Source organism: Fukomys damarensis, unplaced genomic scaffold (assembly GCF_012274545.1).
Source record: "Fukomys damarensis isolate Sample0158 unplaced genomic scaffold, DMR_v1.0_HiC HiC_scaffold_15, whole genome shotgun sequence".
In the NCBI taxonomy this organism is placed as follows: Eukaryota; Metazoa; Chordata; class Mammalia; order Rodentia; family Bathyergidae; genus Fukomys; species Fukomys damarensis.
The window spans coordinates 21,963,919-21,984,262 of NW_022900927.1; the positions used below are offsets into that span (position 1 = coordinate 21,963,919).

Sequence of the window (20,344 nt, forward strand, 5' to 3'; positions counted from 1 at the left end):
GCAGCTCAGTTTACAATGCTTATAGTTTTAGCATACTTAATACTCTAAGGCAGAAAGCAAATCCTCACTCATAGTATTAAATCATTTCCAGACTCAGTGCTATCAGCATCTTATGGTCATACAAATTCAGGACCAATGATCTTCTTAAGCCTTTCCATCAAGAGTCAACATTTTTGCAACTATAGACTTAAGAACATAGCATCCTGGTTTAATGTTTCTGTGAGCCTAAATCGGTTCTTTTACTTTTCCAACAGTCAGAATTTAAACATTTTTGTTCTTCAGCCAAAGCTTTTGCTTCTAATATGCACATTCTCCTCTCTTTATTCTTTATTTTCTTCCTCCAGTCACCAAGGATCACACTTAAGGCTCTGTTGTCTTTCCCTGGATACATCTGAGTATATTTAACTCTACTTTTTGGCAAAAAGCATGAAGGCATCCATTGTTCTTTCACACTTATTAGGAGAAGTGGCACTCATGGTCCCTGAGCTGTGGTTTTTGACAGTGTTAGGATATGAAGAACTGGAAGATCCAAGTGAGCCACAATTCTTACTGAATCCAGATCCTGCAAAGTCTTGGCTACTAGGTCCTCCACAAGACAAAGAAGCATGATGCTTATGAGCCATACTGCCCAACACATAGACTGCAGAAGAATCCATAGGTGTGAAGCCATAGCTTTTAAATGTATCAAAAACCCCTGAATCATCAAAGTGGATGGCATCAGGATACCCAGGACATAGACAGGCATCACCAACATGGATCTCACAGCATAGAATGCTGTGCTGCCGCACAGTCAAGCTCAGGTAAAATGATGATAAAACCTTTAATTCTAACATAGAAAGGGTGGTCCAGCTTACTCTCTACTGCAAGTAAACCATCCTTCTACTGTACCAGGATCAAGTCCACTTCAGTACAGATTCACCATATGATATGCTTTCTTCATGTGATAATAACTTCAGCCCATCAGAACCACAGCCCTTGTGAGTGCCCATTTGGAGATCTTCATTATCACAGCCTTCAGCTCTAACAAAATCTTCCACATCTTGCCATTCCTTGTTGCTTCCCTTTTGAAAGCACAGTTGTGTCTCTTTTTTAAAACAGTGCCAAACAACTGAAGTCCAGAAATTGCACCATCCCAAGTCATCATTATCTGACAGGGAGGATGTGCAGAAAATGCCAGACTCTGACTCACTCTTTGCCCTCTCATGTCTCACTGGAATTTCCACCTTCTAGCAGTGATGTGGGAAGTCTGGCTCACTCTTCAAATAAGAGGACAATGACATTCATCATTGGGAATTTTTGCCTTTATGTGATATAACTTGGTTCTTATTTTCCCCTTGTCCCTGCCCTCCCTTCAACCCCTCCACCCCAACCTATTTGCAAAAATTTTGTTTCTATTTTTTCCTTTTTGCATATTTTTCCTTTCCTTTTTTTTTCTTTCCACTACCCACACAATTCCCTTTCCCATTTAGACCTTTTCTTCTTATTTCACATTACCTGTTATACATTTAATACTTTCAGTTTCTCACACCAGAGAAACTATTCTATGTTTACACATGTGTACCAATAAACAATGAAAAAAAAGAAGAGGACACTGACAGGGGTAGTGCATAGGAATATAAAGTTTTGCTTGTATCAACAATGTCTACAGGAGATGATCTGTTGTAAAATGAGTACTGTATGTGTGGGCTTTGTGGACTGGTAGCAATATCTGCTAATTCTGTGAGCCAATCCACCTCATCTTCATGGTAAGTACTGTCTGATGTGTCTGAGGTAGTCTGGTTCTAAGATGATCTTGAATACTTTTTTTTTTTTGAGACAGGGTCTCACTGTGTAGTTGAGACTGACCTGGAGCCCTCTATGTAGCCCAGGCTGGTCTTGAACTCACAGCGATCCTCCTGCCTCAGCCTCCCGAGTGCTGGGATCTTGGATACTCTTGATGTGAAACAACTGAACTTAGTTGGTATATAGCAGATTGGGTAGGATCACTTTGAACAGCCTGAAGTTCAGGTCATCAAGCTCCAAGTGCTCATCACAGGAGTTGTATTCAGGTAAGGATGACAAATTCTCATTACACTGCAGCAACTCCAGGGAATCATTCATTCCTGGTGCTCTCTTGCCCATCACCAATAGGAGTTTCTGTACTGCATTAGGCACCTGAATTGTCTTCACTTCCTACACCTTGTTATGGTGCTCTGATAAAACCATCACCATTACCATAACTCTAAACTTGAGACATTTCTAAGTAAACAAATGCACCGTGAGACCATACTCTTAAGTGAAATAAATCAGACACACATTTTTTGTTGTTGTTTGTTTGGGGGGGGGTTGGTTTTTTGTTTGTTTGTTTTTGGTACTGGGGATCAAACTCAGGACCTTGCTTGCAAGGCAGGCAGTGACACCACTGTGCTAAATCCCAAGCCTCAGACATATATTTAAACATCACATTGTTTCTTTGGTGTGAGAAACCAAAAAGGTAAATAAGGATCAAAATGTAAAATAGATATAGGGAAATAAGTAGAAAATGTTCAAGTGGGAAGGGAAATGGGGAGACAGGAAAGAAGGAAAAAAGAGAAAAGAAAGAAAAAATGGAAACAAATTTTTTATAAATAAGGAGGGGAAGAGGAGTTGAAGGGAGGAGAAAGGATTGGGAAAAAAGAAAAATCAAGATATGTTATGTACAGGTACAAATTCCCTCTGATGAAAGTGATCACTATGTATATCTAATATGTACAAATAAAATTAATTTTTTAAATAATAAAAGAAAATACATGGGAGTAAATTTAGTAAAGGAGGAGAAAGAGCCATACACCAAAACCCATAAGAAATCAATAAAAAGGCACAAATGGAAAAATATCCTGTTGTTTGACAAGTAGAATTACTAGTGTTAAAAATGACCACACTAACTTAATATATATCAATGTTCCAATGACATCTTTCACATAAATAAAAAAAATCCTGTAATACTGAATCATAGAAGATTTCAGATACCCATGCAACCCAAGATTAAATTTAGTTTAGAGATTGTTTTCCCACAAGATCTGAAGTTGGTTTGCACAAACTAGGAAAGTGTCTGTGATTTATTCTCATCTATGATCATAGGCAACATAAAAACATCATGGAAATAGGCTTTACACAGGAGGTGTCCCAAAACGGAATTTATTAGCCTTCTGAGAAATTACACTCTCCATACCGGAGATCCGGTCTCTGAAATGAAGCAAGATAGGGAGACTGACCTGGCAAGTTTTAAAAGTCTCACCCTGTGGAGCTCAATTTTAATTATTTTTCTGTGTGAAATAAGGTCTAGGAATAGTGGGGTTGTATGTTGGCTGGTCTGTATTTTGTTTTTTTGTGTTTCTGGGAATTGAATGCAGAGCCTTCTCACTGAGCTACAACCTAAGCCCTTTTTCATTTTTAAGACAAGGTCTTGCTAAATTTCTAAGTGCCCCAGGCTGAGCTCAAACTTGTGATCCTCCTGCCTATGAAGGTGTGATTTTACCATGTCTATTCTGAATACGTTTCAAATCTCCTGGAATGTTCAGGAGCTACTGTGGCCCAAAAAACCTAAATTATCATCAGGAACTCTCCAAGCCACCCTTCTCCCAGGACTCTGTCCCTGAGAATAAAATTCTCCGACAATTCCCCATCTAGGTATGTGCTTCTCAGAAAGTATGAAAAACAGGAAGGACGAGAAAGTACTGATCTGCTTCTTTCCCAGCCTGAATCAGTCTTGACTGAATTTTTCCTTCCTTTCCCTGAACGCTCTGAGACACATAATTTCTGTGCCAGGTGAAAGCACACAAATGCAGTATGTACCGACAAGCCACAGCATCTTCAGCATACTAGACTGCGTTAGCAGCTACCAAGTTCATCCTGTCTTTCATTCCAAGCTTGTTATGCTGTAACAGTTAATTCACGTGTGAGGCCCCTGCAGAACTGTGAAGCAGGGCTGGGGACTAAGAATCTCAGACACAGCTCTTGGCGTATTTAGCTGTGGAAGAGACCATCATCTCAAAACACGGAGTTAGGAGAGACCATGAGTGGGTGGCTCCCTCTAGTGGGAAATCCTATTCTTTCAGTATCACACACTCCATGTTAAAAAAATTTAAAAGAATTTAAATTCTCCTGCCATGGAATTACTGTCATAGGAATAATCTAGGCAAACACCTCCCTCTAAGGGGAATTTTTTATTTTATTTTTTAGAAAATATCAAACACATATCAAGAAACTTCTTAAATGCAATTGTTAAATAGGAGCCCCAGGGGCACTCAATAAAAATTAAAGGATTAAATTAAAATCATTTTTTAAAAAGTCATGGAGCTGGAGATATAGCTTAATGGTAAAATGCATACTTAGTGTGCATGAGGACCTGGTTCTATACTCGACATGAAAGAAAAAAGTCATACTTTTCTATATATCTGCTCTATCCACATCATACTTCAAGTATGGATAAGAGTAACTTGAAATTTCCTTTTCTTTTTTTAATAATAGGTGCCAATGTTTCCTATGAAGGTGAGCATGGCAGCAGTCTCAGATATTTAAACAGAATTATGAGGTAGAGCTGTTCTATGAAGTAGTCTTCATTTTTATCCTAGTCCAGCATTGCTTCTGGGAGAAGTAGGAAAGAAAAAAGACAATGTCAGGAGGAGTAGAAAAGAAAGGAATTGGTCCTGGTTGTGCATGCCTGCATTCCTAGAACTCTGGGAGGCTAAGGCAAGAAGACAAGTTTGAACCCAGCCTGACAACTTAGCAACTTAGCAAGAGCCTGTCTCGAAAGAAAAAAAAGTTTTTTTTAATTTTTTAAAGGGCTTGAGGATGCCGCTCAGTGTAAAGGGTTCGATCCCCAATTGCACAGAAAGGGAGAAAGAGAGAGAGTGGAAGGAAGGAAGGGGAAAGTGAGGGAAAGGCATGGAGCAAGAAAGATAGAACAAAGGTAGAAAGAAAAGAAAGAAGGACTCTGAAATCTTGGAACTGCCATTTACAAATGGATCTTAAGGTGTTTGAAAGATGAGTTCTCAAAAATTAATTTATACTTCAAAATATTTTTGCAAGCCAAAGATTTCTAAATATATGATTGACATGAAACTGTGTCCAGTACAAAAAAAAATACTTTTGAAACTCTATCTGAAAGATGAACATGTGGTTACTAAGATGTCCAGATAGACTGAATATTTGAAACAGATTTGAAGAGCAAAACTATCTGTAGATTTTAGTGTTTCTAAGACCACCAACTTTGAAACGTTTCAATTAAAGTGTTAAAATCCTGTAGTAGCAGAACTTGAGTCATGGATGTATAGGGATTCATTATCACCCTCTTCGTCTTTTCTGTTTATACAGGTTTGTAAAAATAAATGAGAAGGGGCTGGGGATTTAGCTCAGTGGTTCTGCCACCTGCCTTGAAAGAGGAAGGTCCCAAGTTCGATCCTCGGTACCAAAAAAAACAACAAAAATAAATGAGGAACAATTGGTGGGGGGTGTTGGTGTTGTATTGGGGGGGGTGTTTATTTTGTTTTTTTTGTACCAGGGATCAAACTTGGGCCCTTGCACTTGCAAAGCAGATGGCAGAACCACTGAGCCAAATCCCCAGCCCTCTTTCTTTCTTTCTTCTTTTTCTTTTCTTTCTATTTTAAGAAATTGCACTAATAAAATTGAGATTGTGTAACCTGGTAAAAATCTTCAAAATACCAAAATCTTGAAGATGTTAAATAAGAAGTTATTATTCTAATGAAAAATATATTTTTCTAAAAATGTTTCAATTGTAAGATAAAATGGGTTGTGTTCAAATCATTAACTTTTTGGTCTCAGGTTTGGTGTGCTTTGTAAATTTAAAAAAAAAAATAGTCTTTACAGCTGAGAATCTTGTAATGGCCTGACTGATTAAAGCAGTCACAGATCAAAGTTACCTAACAGGCCACACACCAACCATCAGTAGCTAATAAATGTTTTTAGTTTAGTTTTAGGGGAAGATTTCAAGCCTTTAAATCAAATTTTGCTTAAGGCTTCTGCTGCTATTCAGTATATCTAGAAATCGTGGTAGTTAGAAACAATAAAATCTACAGATACTTTTATTGATCAGATTTGTCCTCAGCATCTAGTATAATGGCCATGTTAAATCCATATTGTATCCTTGAAACAAAAATTTCAAACAAATTGCACCCTTATAAATCATTTTATGTCTCAATATAGTGCTTTAAATTTTATGTTAAGAAAGAAATTTTCAAGGGCTAGGGATTTAGCTCAGTGGTGCTGCTGCCTGCCTTGCAAGCACAAGAACCTGAGTTTGATCCCCAGTACCAAAAAGAAAAAGAAATTTTTCAAATGCAAATTTCTGAGAACTCATTCTTTGAATACCTTCAGATCTAACTATGCACAGGTGATTCAAGGTTGAATCACCCTTTCTCCTAAAATAACTTTTCAATTGCTTCTAAACTGAAAGAAAACAAATTTTTTTTCTTTATTGGTACACTTTAGGTATACAATATGTTACATTCATCACTGGGATCTTGTGCCTTTACATGATGCATCTTGGTTCTTATTTTTCCCCCATTCCCTGGCCTCCCTTCACCCCCTCCACCCTTCCCTATAAAAACTCTTACTTTGCCTCTGATAAAGAGTAATTTTAAGGTGTTTAAAATAATACATTGGAAATATTTATAATTCTCCACTGAGGTTTAGGTATGACAACTTTATATTTTACACTTTGAAAATTACAACCTTTTTAACAAAACACTGTATGATACAAGTTGAGTTACATTCTAAATACACAGAGACAATTTGAAATAGGGATAATGAAAAAGAATGTGCATATTGGGGTTCACAAGTAGGACAAAAGGCTTTGCTGTCACACACAGTGCACCTGTTTATTTACACCCAAATTAACTGATGATTAAGTGAGATGTTTGAGCATTTTGTCTCTTAACATGATACATTTTGCTGTGTTTATTACTTGTTGAGAGCCTCAAGGTGGATATGTACCACATATTTTTTCCTACTTAAAGTGATGAGATCATCATGGCTGACTAGAGGCAGTGATGTCTGAAGGGACATTGGAAGATGTGCATTAGAAGAACAGGTACTCAGAAATAACTGAGGCAAACTCAATATGGGATGGCTGCATGAGGGAGAGCCCTACTAGATCAATCCAGTACCAAGGGTGTTTAGAAAGAGAAGGTGAGCTGCCACTGGATCATGGCACGAACTACACCGCAGGTTCAGTGCACACATGATGAAAGAGGATCTAATGTCCTGAGGGAAGGAGCTAGTACCACAGTCATGGCCAGGCCCCTGGCATGAGCTCTTAACCTATATACCCTCCTCACTGGAAGAAGGAGCTCAGCATACAAGATTAGGGCACCAGAGAAACTGAAAGTCAGAATTATTCAGAGACCAGTGACCCAGCTAGCATTGGTGTGCCCTTGGGAACGTAAAAAACAAGGCACAATGGTGATTATGGAACCAGAACCAAACACTGACAGAACCATGACTCAGGGAGCTGCTGATGCTGGCAGAAGTTGCAACCAACAAGACTCTGGGAAGAAATGTAATTTCAGCATTACCGAGTCAGGCACTTTCCCATTATTTCCCCACACCAGAAAGTTCTGTGCCCACAGGTTAACCTCCCCATTGCCACTGTTTTGTGCTACACAGGAGCCCCAACCCTATCACCAGCTAAAAGCTGCTAAGCACTCTAAGTCAAATTACTACAGTTCATGGGCTGGATAATGGTTTTGTGAAGTGCAGAGACAGAGAAGTGAATGAAGAGCTGAGGACAACAGCTTAGAGAGCATGGTGTGGCGCAGCTATCCAGAGCCTCAGAGAAACAACACAGCAGTGGCTGCAGGGTTTGTAGTGGAGGAAAGAAAACCAAGACTGAAAGGCCCCTGTGAAAATCAGTGAAAGACTGGCTACTGGCTCAGTCATTCTGCACCTCCCCTAATTCAGTTGAAGGTGTCCAATCATAAGAAATGGTAAAACCTCAGTCTAACTATGTCCATAGGTATAAAACAAAAAATAAACAGAGAACTGTCTGTAGAAGTAGGGAGGTGGACTCAGTGGTCCATCTGGACCCCCAATCCCCTTCACACCCTGGCATGCAAAAGAATAAATCATAGGATGGGAGCCAGCTCAGAGTTACAGGGGGAGAGCAGTCTGATGAGGAGGAGATAGGAACTCTGAGGGCCTAATGATGCTCTCTGGGGTGTGGAGGTGCCAGCCATAGTGTTGCGTGGAACATTGCCCAGAGTTGAATAGCGAAAGCAGTATTAAACAACTCCAGACATTATTGCAGAAGGGAAAGGAGTAGAAACTCAGAAATTAGCAGAAAATTAATATGATATGAACACCATTTTAGTAAAGAATTGCAAATCATGAAAATGTATTAAACAAAAATCCAGAATATCAAACCCAGGCTAGCCATGTGTCACCAGTGCAAGCAAGCAGGCCCACAGCAGCTGCATGACATGACTGTCCACAAGCTCCAAGTTGGGTCCACATTTTGCTTCTTCTTGGCATGGGGCAGCAAAGGCAAGGACTAATCAACTGACTTGATCCTGAACAAGGACACTACCCAGGAGCATGAGGGAACAACCAGATCCCACAAGTGTCTACATTAAGTCCAACACATGCTGTGGTCTACATCCAGCAGAGACCAGAGTGCTGATCATGTTCCCCACCTACCAATAAGAACAAGGATATGCCTTGGATGGTAACTACAGTCCAGGATAAACGCACAGAGGGAGTGCTCCCAAGACTGCAGATGCTGTATTGGAATGAAGCCACCTATTTTAAAACAGAAATTGTTTATTTGGCTCAACTTTTTAAACATTTTTCTAAATTTTATTCTTTTCTCTTTCCTTTGAGTTTTTGGTGTTTGAGGTTTCTTTTTTCTCTTTAATTTTTTTCTCTTTTTCTCTCTCAACTTATTTCTCTTCCTTCTAATCATTTCTTTATTCCTTGTATCTTGCTCTCTGATTATCTTTTTTCCTTCTTATTCTTGTTCATTCCTTTATGTGGCTATCCCTCCAACACTACTGATTTATTTTAACTCCATAGTATAATACCCTATTTCACTTTTCTCTCCTTCTCATTTCCCACTGATTAATTTCTCCAAATTTGCTTTTTTCATTCTCTTGTTTCCCACTCCCTCTACATTTACTAGTGTAACTGCTAAGCTTTATGAATCTCTAGATAGTTAAACTTATGCTATTACTGCTGGATAATGCTCTATTATTAGTAGAAGTAAAGTTTTCCAGTTAACAGATATTTCCTGTAAGTCACTAGTAGGTCAATATTTGGTTTGTCGTATAGGTAATACCATAAGCATAGGTCTCTTTCCACGCTTAAGGGTGGTACATTATTAGCCCTTAGTGTATCACAATACTGAATTTGTATTTGATGCTATAAATAATGCTGGTTTTATTGCGATAGCCAAGGTGACACAGCTGCTGCTATTAATTGGTTTTCTTGGGATGACAATATCTGGATTGCCTTGGAGCCATTAACTATATTATGATCCATTCCTGGAGAACTGGAACCAGGCCAAATACATTGTAACTTCCCATCCCAAGTAAACAGAACCTGAGATAGAAGAAAAGGCCAAAGTTAGCCATACCCATAGGACAGCACTGAAAAGTAGACATTAACTTGAACACAATCCATACTAAAAACAAAGCTTTCCACTATAATCAACCTGCAAGCCCCAACACTAAAAATAAAAATGTGAGAAGACAAGCAATTAAAATGCCACTAAAAACTCCCAACTCGCCAAAGATAATTCATGGGGAATTGATGGGAAGAAAACCAAAACCACATGCCAAAATTATTCAAAATGATATCAAGGGAAATTTTTAAAAAATAGATCAATAAGGCATTTGGCAAGATCACAGAAGATATTGCCTTGAACCTTTGTGAGTGTTGAGATCACAGGCATGCACCACCAAGCCTAGCTTGTTAATAGTCACATGGTACTAAAAGATATTCTTTCTAATAAAAACTGAAATGGAGAATTGTAACTTTTTAAAAAGAAGACATAAATAAAAAGATGTTGGAGAAAATAAAGAATACAGTGAGTCTACAGAAGAAACTAGTAAAAAGATAGCTGAGCTAGCAATGAAAAATATGAATGGCCAGCATCAAAACAATTAGGATCCATAAGAAGATATCAATTAGTAATTCAGTAGAAAAAGAATCTGTCAAAAGTATGGACAGCAGAAATGATCAGTGTGAGGACAGAGTGTCAGAATGAGAAGTCAGAGTTGTTGTCATGGGCCAATTAATGTGGAATACCTTAAAAACATCAAGAAAACATGAAAAATGAATCCAACTGCTCCTAGATGGTACAAATAAGGCTAATCTAACATTAATTGAAAACATTAAATATCAGAAGACAACCACAAATGGCATTTAAAAACCTACTTACAGAAATAACAGCACAAAAGGCCAAGAAAGTTGTTTAAAGGAACAATTCAACATATTAGTCCAGGGAAAAATTCAACATGAAGAGATAGCAATTATAAACATTACAAAATACTAGAGCATGCAACTGCATAAAACAAACACTACTGGACATAAAAGACCAGATAAACACATAAAAACAAAATTATAGTTGGGGACCCAATACCCCACTTTCACAAATAGATCAACTAAATAAAAAGCAACAAAGAAACATAAGAATTGAGCCAAACTTTTGAACAAGTGAATTTACCAGATACCTAAAGTATTCCACCCACAACCACAGAATACACATTCTTCTCAGCAGCACATGGAATTTTCTCCAAAATAGAAAGACCACAGGCTAGCACATATGTCATGCTTAAAAAGTAAAATAATTTACTTTTACCATGAATACTATCAAATCACAGTGTGATGAAACTAGAAATTAATGGAAAAAGAAAACACAGAAATTATACAAATTCATTAAACAATACCTTATTGAATAATTAGTGAATCATGGAAGAAATTCAGGAAGAAATTAGATGCTAAAATCAAAAAGTATACAATACAACATACCATAACTGATGGAACACAATGAAAGCAGTCCCTAGAGAAATGCGTATAGCTGTGAATACCCAAATATTTAAAAACCAAATTAAAAGCCTAATGATGCAACTCAAAGTCCTAGAAAAATGAGATCAATCCAAATCCAAAGCTAGTACAGAAGGTAATACATAAAAACCAAAATAAGAAATTAGCTGAGACAAAAATTAATATGAAGAATCAATGGATCACAAAGCTGGTTCTTTGTTTTTGTTTTTGTGACAGGGTCTCACTATGTAGTGAGACTGACCTAGAACTCACTATGTAGTCCAGGGTGGTCTCGAACTCACAGTGATCCTCCTACCTAAGCCTCCCAAGTGCTGGGATTACAGGTGTGCACCACCACACCCAGCGCAAAGCTGGTTCTTTAAAAGAATAAATGAAGTAGACTAATCTCTAGTCAATATTACCAGAAAAAAGGGAAGAAAAGACCCAAACCAATGTAATTAGAAATGAAAAATGTGAAATTACAATAGACGCCATCAAAATAAAGAAGATTATTAATAACTACTTTAAGAACCTGTAGTCTAGCAGGTTGGAGAATTCAGAAGAAATGGATACATTCTTGGAGATATACATATGTGTGTGTGTGTGTGTGTGTGTGTGTGTATAATGTGTGTATGTATATATGAATATATATGAACATATGTGTATATTCATATATATAAATATATATGTGTGTATATGTATATATGAATATATATATATGAAGTACCAAAACTGGAAATGAGAAGATTAAAATTTTTGAATAATCCAACAATAAGCAATGATATTGAATCAGTAATGTATTTTTAAAAGCTAAAAAAAGCCCAGGTCCTTATAAATGCACCATTGGTTTCTATAACAATTCTAGGGAAGATCTAAGACCAATACTCCCCAAACTCTTTAATAAATTTGAAAAGGAATAAGTACTTCCAAAGTCATTTCTGGAGCTAGCATTACCCCGATTCCCAAACCAGAAAAGTATCCAATAAAAAAACTATAGGGCAATTCTTAATAAACATAGATGTAAAAATCCTCAAGAGACTGGCAAACAGAATACAACAAATTTCCAGAAAAAGTCATATATCATCCAAGTAGGCTTCATCCCAGAGATACAGGAATAGTAAAATATATACAAATCTATAAATGTGATATACACATAAACAGAAGCAAGGACAGGATAAAATTCACATTATATCTCAATTGATGGAGAATAAGCCTTTGATGAAATCCAACATCCATTCATTATAAAAACCCTGCTGAAAATAGGTATAGAAGCCAGACGTGGTAATGCCTGTAATCCCAGCACTTTGGAGGCTGAGGCAGGAGGATCAACATGAGTCTGAGGACAGCCTGGGGTACATAGTGAGTTCAAGGCCAGCCTGAGTTACATAGCAAGACCCTGTCTCAAAATAAAGAGAAAGAAAGAAAGAGTATAGAAGAAACATCAATCTGCTAAAAGTCATTTATAACGACCCACAGCCAACATCAGATTAAATGAGTAAAGCTTCCCTCTAAAGTCAGGAACAAGACAAGTATGTCCAATTTCACCATTCCTGTTCAATATAGTTCTTGAAATATTAGGCACAGAAATTGGAAAGAGAAAAAAAGAAAAATAGAAAAAGAAAGCCAAATATTCATTATTTTCAGGTGACAAGATTCTCTACATAAAAGACCAAAAAAATTCCACCAAAAGACTCAAGAATTAATAACTAAATTCAGCAATATAGCAGGATACAAAAACAACACACAAAAATCAATACCATTTCTTTACACCAATAATGAATGAACCAAGAAAGAAATTAGGAAAACAATACCACTCATAATAGCACCAAGAAAATTTATATACTTAACAATAAAACAACCAAGCAAGTGAAAGACCTCTACAATGAAATATAGAATACACTGAAAAAAGGAGAGGAAACAAGATATCAGAAATAGAAAGATATTCCCAGTTATTGATAAGCAGAACCAATAATGTTAAAATGGCCACACTTCCAAAACCAATATGCACATTTAATGCAATTCCAATCAAAATACTAATAGTCTTCACAGAGATAGAGAAAACAATCCTAAAATTCATATGGAAACAGAAGAGAACCAGAATACAAAAAGTAAGCCTGGACAACAATACCAAAGCAGGAGGCTTCAAAATCCTAGATTTCAAGTTATATTACGAAGTCACAATGATAAAAAGAGCATGTTACTAGCAAAAAACACACAAATGGACCAATGGAACAGAGTAGACAGTCCAGCCGGGAGTGGTGGCTCACACCTGTAATCCCAGCACTCAGGAGGCTGAGACAAGAGGATCACTGTGAGTTTAAGACTAGCCTTGGCTATGTAGTGAGTTCCAGGTCAGTCTCAACTACAAAGTAAGACCCTGTCTCAAAAAACAAACAAAAAAAAAAGCTAGAAGACAGTCCAGAAACAACCTCAGCAATGTTCAGCTGTCTGATCTTTGACAAAAGGACCAAAAACATATGATGGAGAAAAGATAGCCACCTTAACAAGTGGTACTGAAAAAGCTTGCCTATTATTCAGACAACTGAATCCAGACCCATATCTCTCACTATGTACTAAACTAAAATCAAAATGAATCAAAGATCAGAATATTACAACAGAAAAACTTAACCTGTCAGAAGAGAAAATAGGTAAAGCTCTTGAAGAAATAGGCATAGGCAAGTACTTTCTGAACAGAAATCTACTTACACAAGAATTAACAGAAGGAATAATATCTGATTAATAAGTCGGCAAAGTAAAGGAAAAAGTAGAGTGAAGAGACAATCTACAGTATGAACAAAATTTCTTTCTAGCTATTCCAGACAGAAGACTAATATCTACAATATATGAATAATTCAAAAAATTAGATCCCAAAAATAAAAGTCCCACCAAAAATAATGCACAACTGAAATGAACAGATACTTCTCAGAAGAGGAAATAGAAGTGGCCATTAAATAAATTCAAAAATGTTCAACATCTCTGGCCATTTCAAAAAAGCAAACTAAAATAATAATGAGATTACATCTTACCCCCAAAAGAATGGCTATTGTGAATAAATCAAATAATGGCAAATGCCAGCAAAGTCATAAGAAAAGAGAAACCATCCTACTTTGTTGATGGGAGTGTAAACTGGTACCACCACTATGGAATCAATGGAAAGGTTCCTCAAAAAATAAAAATAGAAATTATATTTGAGGGGTTGGAGATTTAGCTCAGTGGTGCCTCTCACAAGTGCAAGGTCCTGAGTTCAATCCCTGGTACAAAAAAAAAAAAAAAAAAAAAAGATAAAAAGAATGAGAGAAAGAAAAGAAATTTCATTTGACACAACTATCCCCCTTCTAGGTATCTTCCCAAAAGAGGTAAAGGCATTATATTACAATGATACATGCATACCCATGTTCATTAGCAACATAATTCATAGTAGCTAAGTCTTAGAAATTATCTATATTCCATCAACAGATGACTGAATAAAGAAAATATGGTATTTATGGCAGAGTAATATTCTGCCATAAAGAAAGATAAATGAGTCATTTGTAGGAAAATGGATTCACCCTGGAACCATAATATTAAGTAAAATAAATCAGACACTCAAGCTTAAATATTGCCTGGTTTCTCTCAGATGAGAAAAATAAAACATAAAAAGAACAAAATAAAGGTTAGGAGATAGGAAATGGGAAGACAGATCTTTTGCAAATCAAAAGGGGACAGATAGATGGGGAAGGATTGGTGGGAGGGGAGGACAGGAGAATGACAAAAGAACTTAGATGTGTTATGTACATGTACCAACTTCCCATGAGGAAAGTGATTATTATATTACAAGTATCTACTAATAAAAAACAATTTAAAGAAAAAGAATAAGCAAAGTATACAGGAGTTCCTACATAAATCTTAAAGAAAGAAAGAATTTAAGGCTCACTCACCTAAAAGGCATTGAAATACAGGCTTCAAAAATATTTTCACTAAAACTATAGCAGATAATTTTTCCCAAAGCTCAGAAATGAGATGGATACCCAAGTAAAAGAGGCCTGTACAACCTCAAATGGACAAGACCAGAAAAGACTCTCCTCACAACACATCAAAATTCAGAACAAGGAAATAATATTAGAAGTTGCTAGAGAGACACTCCAAATCACTAATAAGGGCAAACCCATCAGAATAATAGCAGATTTATCAAAATAAACCTCAGAAGACAAGAGGGCTTGAAAAGAAATTTTTAAAGCCTGAAATATAATAACTGCTAACCCATATGGCAGAAATTAATGCAATTGAGACTAAAAAAATAGTAAAATAATCAATGAATCAAAGAGTTGGTTCTTGGAGCCATGGATTTAGCTCAGTGGTTCCACCACCTGCCTCTCAAACACAAGGACCCGAGTTCAATCCTTGGTACCAAAAAAAAGGAAAAAAAAGAGTTGGTTCTTCAAAAGATTAAACTTGATAAACCCTCAGCCAACCTTATCAAAAAAAATAAAATAAAAGAGGGCCAGGGATTTAGCTCAGTGGCACCGCACCTGTCTGGCAAGCACAAGGTCCTGAGTTTGATTCCAGGTATAAAATAAAAGGAAAGAAAAGACTCAACTTCATGTAATTAGGAATAAAAAGGGTGAAATCACAACATATCCTGAAGAAATCCAGAATATCATAAATACCTACTTCGAGAAACTATGCTCTAATAAGATGGAAAACACAGAAGAAATGGGCAGATTCCTAGATATATGCAAATTGCCAAACCTGAATCAAGAAGATATAAAAATTTTAAACAACCCAATCAGTCAATGGAATTGAAAATATAATTTAAAACTTACCAATAAAGAAAAGCCAGGACCTGATGGCTTCACAGATGAATTCTACAAGATATTTAAAGAAGGTCTACTGCCAATTCTTTTCAAACTCTTTAATGAAATAGAAAGGGAAGCAATACTTCCAAAATCATTCCTGGAAGCAAGTATTACCCTGATACCAAAATCAGAGAATTACCCAACTAAAAAAGAAAGCTACAGGCCAAGCTTCCTAATGAATAGAGATTCAAAACTCCTCAATAAGATATGAATGCAACAAATCATCAAGAAGATTACACACCATGACCAAGGAGAATTCATCCCAGGGATGCAGGGATGGTTCAACACATAAAAATCAATGAATGCAATACACCGTATCAACAGAGCCAAAGACAAAAATTATATGATCATCAACAGATGCAAAAAAGCATTTCACAAGATCCAACAGACATTCATGATTTTTAAAAATTGGAATAGATGATCTTTACCTCAGTCTGATAAAAGTCATCTATGACAAACCAGCAGCCAACATCATACTAAATAGACAAAAAAATGAAAGCTTTCACTCTAAAATCAGGAACAAGACAAGGATGTTCACTATCACCACTCCTATTCAATATGTTCTGGAAACATTAGAGCAGTTAGACAAGAGAAAGAAATAAAAGGAATAAAGATAGGGAAGGAAGAAGTTAAATTATAATTATTTGCAGACGACATGATTCTCTACATAGGCCCAAAAAAACCCACCAAAAATATTTTGGATTTAATAACTAAATTCAGTAGCATAGCTGGATACAAAGCCAACACTCAAAAATAAATAACATTCCTGTACATAAATAACAAACTCACTGGGAGAGTAATTAGGGAGACAATACCTTTCATAATAGCATCAATAAAATGAAATACTTAGGAATCAATCTAATAAAGGAAATAAAGGACCTATACATTGAAACTTATAGTACTCTGAAAAAGGAGATTGAATCAGATCTCAAAAAATAGAAAGATATCCCTTGCTACTGGGTAGGAAGAACTAACACAATGAAAATAACCATGGTCCCAAAATTGCTACAGATTTAATGCAATACAAATCAAAATACCATTAGCATACCCCACAAACTACAGAAAATATTCCTAAAATTAATTTGGAACCAGAAGAAACTTAGAATAGCAAAAACAATTCTGGGCAACAATGCCAACACAGGGGATATCACAATCCCTGACTTGAAATTATACTACAAAGCTACTGTGATAAAAATAGCATGGTACTGGCAAAAACAAATAGACCTGAGGATCAATGGAACAGACTAGAAGAGGTGGAAACAACAGCAAACACACTCAGGCACCTCATCTTTGACAAAGGGGCCAAACACATTCACTGGAGCAAAGATAGCCTCCTTAATAAGTGAGACTGGAAAAACTGGCTTTGTACATGCCAAAGATTAAAACTATACCCATACACTAAACTAAAATCCAAAGGGATCAAAACCTAAATATTAAAACAGAAACACTGAATATGTTAAAAGAGAGAAGAGGTAGAAATCTTAAGGACATTGGGGTAGGCAAAGACTTCAAAATCAAAACCAGGATGGCAGGGCAAATAGTGCAAAGAATCAACAGCTAGGATCTCATCCTATTAAAAAGTTTCTGCACCGAGAAAGAAATCACCAGCAGAGTGAAGAGACAACCCCCAGAGTGAGAAAAATTTCAACCAGTAGTCTCTCAGACAAAGGACTAATATCTAGAATATGCAAAGAATTGGAAAAAATCAGACCTCCCCCCAAATTTAAAGACCCAATTCAAAAATGGTCAGCCAAAATGAACATAGACTTTTTAGATGAAAAAGTACAAATGACAAATGAATATTACCAAAAAATGTTCAACATCACTGGTCACCTGAGAGATGCAAATTAAAACAACACTGAGATTCCATCTCACCCCAGAATGAATGGCTAAGATCAGGAAATCAACCAACAACAAATTGGTAAGGCTGTGAGGGGAAAAAACCCTGCTCCTTTATTGGTGTGAGCACAGACTTGCGCAACCACTGTGGAAATTTCTGCCCTACTACAAAAGAATACACATTTTTCCAGCAACACGTGAAACTTTCTCCAAAATAGACCACATACTAATCCATATAGCCTGCATAAACATATATAAAAATTCAAAATCATCCAGTGCAGACTATTAGATCATTACGAACTGAAAGTATAAATCAATCACAAAAGAAATCATAGAAATTTTACAAGAATCTGGACATTAACACACTTCTGAACATTTAATGGATTATAGAAAAAATTACACAGTTCCTACAGTCAAATGATAATGCTAGTACAACATACAAGAACCTATAGGAAATAATGAAAGCAATCCTGAGAAGAAAGTTTATTTCTGTGAATGCTCAATTTATAAAAATAGGGTGATTTCATACATATTACCTAATAATGCACCTCATGAGACTGGAAAAGCAAGAATACTCCAAACACAAACCTAGTACATGCAAAGAAATCAAAAGAGAAATTAATGAAATTGAGACTAAAAAAATACAAAGAATAATTCAAAGAATCAGTTCTTTGAAAGGATAAACAAATGTCAAACTCTTAGCCAGACTTACCTAAAGAAAGAAAAAAAAGACCACATAAATACAATTAGAAATGATCTCTATAAAACAGAATATTACACAGCCATAAAGAATGATAAATTAGATTCATTCATAGGAAAATGGGCACATATTGAGGATATACTCCTAAGTGAAATAAATAAGTTATACATGTAAATACTGAATAGTTTCCCTGGTGTAAATAAGCTATAATAGTACATAAGATCCTAATGAGATAACTGATATTGTAAACTGGGAAGAAAAGGGCTAAAGGTGTAGGGAAAGTGGGAAGGGTAGGCAAAAGGTAATAACGGAAAAGAAAAAAATGTGAGAAAATGAAAAGATGGAAATAAAGTGTTTGTAAATGGGAAGGGAAGGAAGGGGGTGAAGGGAGGGCAGGGACAAGTGGAAAATGAGAACCAAGACCTGTCATGTAAAGATACAAGATCCCAATAATGAATGTAACTCTACTGTATACCTAAAATGTACAAATAAACTCAATTTTTTAAAAAAAAGACAATCACAATGAACACTACCAAAGTCCAAAAGTAAGTCCAAAGAAAATTATACTCCAACAAATTGAAGAATCCTGAAAAATTAGATTCATAAACACATGTAAACTATCAACACTGAACCAAAAAATTAAAAGTCTGAAATAATCAATAACAGGCAATAAAACTGAGGCAGTATTTTTTTAAATCATATATACTAAGAAAAGTTCAAAGAATTCACTGCTGAATTCTGTAAGAACTTCAGGGAAGATATACCACCAACACTCTTCTCAAACTCTTAATTGAAAGTGGAAGCAAAGGAATACTTCCAAACTCATTCCTAGAATCTGATTCCAAAACCAGATAAGGATCCAACTAAAAACAAAATGCTAAGCTAACTTCTTTAAAAAACATAGAAACAAAAGCCCTCAACAAGGTACTGGAAAATAGAATGCAACAAATCATTAGAAAGATCATATATCATAACTAAGTAGATTTCATTCCAGGGAAAAAGGACAGTTCAATAAATTCAAATCAATAAGTCAGAGATTTAGCTCAGTGGTTCCACCATCTGCCTTACAAGAACAAGGTCCTGAGCCATTGCTCAAGCGCTGGGAGGTAGGCCGGGCCCCAATCCATCACGGGAAGGAGAACCATGTCTGATCCCTACCCAGCAGCCATCACTCAAGCACTAGGAAGGTAGCCACGCGGGCGCCCCTGAACCCCCATAATCCCCCCCTGACTCTCAGACCTCCTGACTGTGCAAGTCTTTGGACTCACTCTGCAAAGACAGAGGTGGTCATCAAGGGTATTTTTCTGAGTTCCCAACTTAGAACATCTTTAAAGAAAGGGCGTGGGAAACCTGTAATAGAACGTTGCGGAGTTCAACCATTCAGAAGGATGGGGAACTCAATCTGGGCCTTGCAGCCCGAGGTCAGTCAACATCATGGAGTTCAGCAATCAGCTAACTGAGACCAGGGGTCTGGCGTCCTCGCTCTGTCTGAGCCATTAAATGGTAAATATGCTATACTGAAAAGTTTGTTCACTGCAGACATGTTCTGGACTGCTTCTTGATTTCAATTTAATTCAAATGATTTCAGGGTGATAGACTAGTGACTACCACAGATGGTCAGTGTCCAAGTTGTGCTTAATCTTAATGTGTTGCTGATTGTATCAGTTGGGGTAAAGCATTGCTGTTGATTTGATGAGCTGTTTTCTCTGATGTTATGAAGATGAGAATGTCTACGGGTTGTTAGAGACACAGAAGATAGGGTGCAACTATATCAGGAAGATTTGGGTGATAATCCAGAGATTAGACCAAGGACAGTCCGACAACAAAAATTAAAATGAGAAAACACTTAAGCAAGACACAAGGACAGACTTCCAGTTCACCAATGGCAAACAGTAGGGCAAATGAGGATGAAAAGGCCGACAGTGAACCACCAGGACACCCTGAACTCAAA

The 20,344-nt window shown here is 36.6% G+C and overlaps 1 pseudogene; it reads right to left on the reverse strand.

Moving 5' to 3' along the window:
* Nucleotides 1-208: 208 nt before the first annotated feature.
* LOC104876614 lies at nucleotides 209-2,211 on the reverse strand (annotated as a pseudogene).
* Nucleotides 2,212-20,344: the final 18,133 nt, after the last annotated feature.